Consider the following 3500-nt stretch of genomic DNA (forward strand, 5'->3'; position numbering starts at 1 on the left):
GCGATCGTGCATGCAATCGTCTCCGCGATAACCTAGATCCCGCATATGCGATTGATTTCTGCGGTTGCTATAAAAATAAACAATTGAACGCATAATAACGCATCATAGTGGGTTACCTGAGATTCTTAATGTCGATCGACACAAACTCGTTTTCTCATGAATTCCTAATATATTCACCGCATATTTTACTTAACAACCTTCATAATTCTAAATAAAAGGCCTATAATGACGTGCATTTCTGTTTGTCATCACACCCCCAAACTTAGAATCATGCTTGTCCTCAAGCATTTGTTATACTCAAGAAATTCAATATTCATCCTCTGGCTTTCCTTTGCAATCAAAAACTTGATGACTAAAAATTGGTGAACGCAATTATGCGATGCATGTCTTAAGTTGTGTGATGGTTCTCATGCGTCGGTGGTCATGCGTTGGAATGTATGTGTTGATCTCATATGCAATGACCATGAGTTCTTGTCACAAGTTTTCTTGCACTCTTGCCAAGTATAACGAGAACGTAAGTTTCTCGGGTGATTTGAGGTCGAACTTAAGGACTTGTAGCTAAATGTTATGCGGTAATGTGTTTGCGGCAGATGAATAAAAGAATGATGGGGGTTATAAGCTATAAACTACTCTTACTCCTAAATAACAGATTAAGCGGTAGAAGTACGACTAAGAGGTAGAGACACGACAACGATTAACGCGAAGTAAAATTCATGGAAAAATAGATGAAAAGGCGAGGATGTCTTCACTGCAACACTAAGCTTGACCGTAAAGGCAACCCCAACCAGCACAAGCTATGTGATCATGCTATACACACTTGACGTAGATGCATGCGATGTATATGCGAAGTCTCAAGAAGCCTATTTTTAAGCCTCTATATGACCGCATACCACTATAACCTACTTAAAGGGTGCATACGCTGTGTAGTAACAAACGGAGCTTATCTCTATATTCCCCATTCTTGCTTATGCGATCCAATCCGCTCTCTCGAATCTTAGATTTGGTTTTTAGACCACTCTCCCAAGTATGCCTAAATGACGAATGATGCGCTCATAAGACAAGGTAATCGCATAAAATAGCTGACGTAAGATTATTCCTATCTCTAGTGAACACTTGCTTACATTGTTTAATGCGACCAACCACTTACCCTCCCGGGCAGTTAGTTGCTGCTGATTCTACTCATAAACAAGCATTGCGTTCGCTTATAGACAAGTGTTGTTACAGCTTTACACTAAGCAAATAAGGTTTTCTCACAACACTTGCGCAACGTACACCTCCCGGTGGTTTGCTACATGCTTCATATCCCTAATCCGCATGATTAAGTATGCGATACTCTAACAGTCTTACTGAGTGATGCAATGAAAGTAAAGGATACTAAGTAAATGAAGATGGAGATGGAATCGAAGAAAAATATAGAAATGTATTGATCACAAAATGTATTAATTCCTTAAGCCAAAATGTAATACAATACAATGAAAGAAGAGAAATGGAGGGCCAGCTGGAAGCAATGTCTTGCTTCCAGCAGATGTGTGTCAAGGCTACCGGTGGTACCATGGATGGCGGTGGAGTGGACTCTCTTGAGCTCTAACTCCGTCGAAGGCTTTGGTCGTCACTCGGAATGGATGAAGGAGATGAAGAACTCTCAAGTTATCTTCTCACGCTTTCGTCTGGATCACAAGGATCCGCCTTAAGGTAGAAAACCTTGGATAAATTGAAATTCTCCTCAACGGCTTCTATTTATAGAGCTTGATCGCTGACAACATTAATGAACCTGCTCTGAATCTGACACTCGCGCCATGATGGTCCTTTTCTGAATCTCTACTGCTAACGACGTGGTAGGTGGAATGTCAAGATCACGTTTTGATACTCCCAAGATATGCGTTCATGTTTACATTTCACCAACCTTTCGTTCATCCCTCTATTACAGTTATCATTATGTAGCTGCAATCTCTTTGCGATGACCGCATTTGCTTGACGGTCCCAACCTCTATGCGATGGACGAATAGGGTTGATGGCCGCAACATCCATGCGTCGAACGTATGCGTTCGCCTCTATGATGGAGAGATTCCCTACATGCGGTCGTCTTTGTGATAGACTGGCTTCCGCGTATGCGTCCGCTTCCTGCGTTAGCTACAAAGATAGACAATTGAACGCATAATAGTGGGTTAGCTGAGATTCTTAATGCCGATTAACACAAACTCGTTTTCTCATTAATTCTTAACATAATTTCTGCATATTCTACTTAACAGCCCTCATAATTCTAAATAAAAGGCCTATAATGATGTGCATTTTTGCCCGTCATCAGCTCCATACTTTCCTTGGCTCTATAACCTTTTCCAGTAAAAGGTCGTTTTGTCATCTTGCCTCCAAGGCATGACTCACATACCAGTAAGAAGTTTTCTTTTAAACTCTTTAGAAGTCCACATTTCACCAACGTCTTAATCCTATTGAGGTTGATGTGACCTAACCTTAGATGCCAAAGATGGTCATTTTCCTTAGAGAAACCTTTGGTCTTTTAACTGTTGTCATCGTACTGTACATTTCAATATTAAACAAGGCTTTTATGTCTAATGACATTAGTACGTATAAGTTACTTTCCATTGAACCAAAACCAATCTCCATCTCATTCTTGAAAATAAACACTTTACTCTTAGAAAAGGAGACGATATAACCTTCTTCAATGAGACAAGAAACCGAGATTAGGGTCCTCTTGATATGAGAAACTACAAAAACATTGTCCAGTAACAGATAACGTTTCTTGTCCAAAAATAACTTCAACCTACCCATAGCAACAGCTGAAACAACCTCACCAGTACCGACTCAAAGAGTCAACTCCCCCTATGACAACATTTTCTAGGAACTGAATCCTTCGTAAGAGGAAATGGCGTGATTAGTAGCACCCGAATCAAAGATCCAGGCAGAATCATTATTCTCTACCAAACACGTCTCCAAGACCAATAAATGATATTTACTGTCTTTAGACATCCTCCTCTTTTGGAGAGTAGTGGGATCAGTATCAAAACCTAAATAAGCTCCAAGTTCAATGTCAGAGAACACTTCTCGTTGAGGAACTTTAATAGAGTTAGCAACATTTGCTTTCTCTTCCCGAAGTTTAACTTTGGAACTGACACTACTAGTTTTGTCATCCAACCCTCTGTGCTTGAAAAGTAAGAACTGGCATTCAAACAAATCTGCAACGAGTCCATGATCTCACATTCAATGACCATGTTCTCAACCCTTTTGGCTAAAGCATCGGGTATGCTAGCCAAAATGTGAAGTCAGACCAATGAATTAGCCTTCATCCACAACTCATATGCATTACGAACACTTCATAGTGCATTAAGTGTTGGGACTTGAGGACATTCCTCAACCATGACAAACTTGAGGTCGTTTATCACGAAATACGTTTTACAAGACTCTTTCCACTATATGTAATCGGGCAAATTAGAGGCATTCAACGAAAATACAAACAAGTTGCTGAAAACAAAAACACATTGACC

This window comes from Benincasa hispida, chromosome 2, assembly GCF_027475165.1.
Source record: "Benincasa hispida cultivar pf3 chromosome 2, pf3_genome.v1.1, whole genome shotgun sequence".
In the NCBI taxonomy this organism is placed as follows: Eukaryota; Viridiplantae; Streptophyta; class Magnoliopsida; order Cucurbitales; family Cucurbitaceae; genus Benincasa; species Benincasa hispida.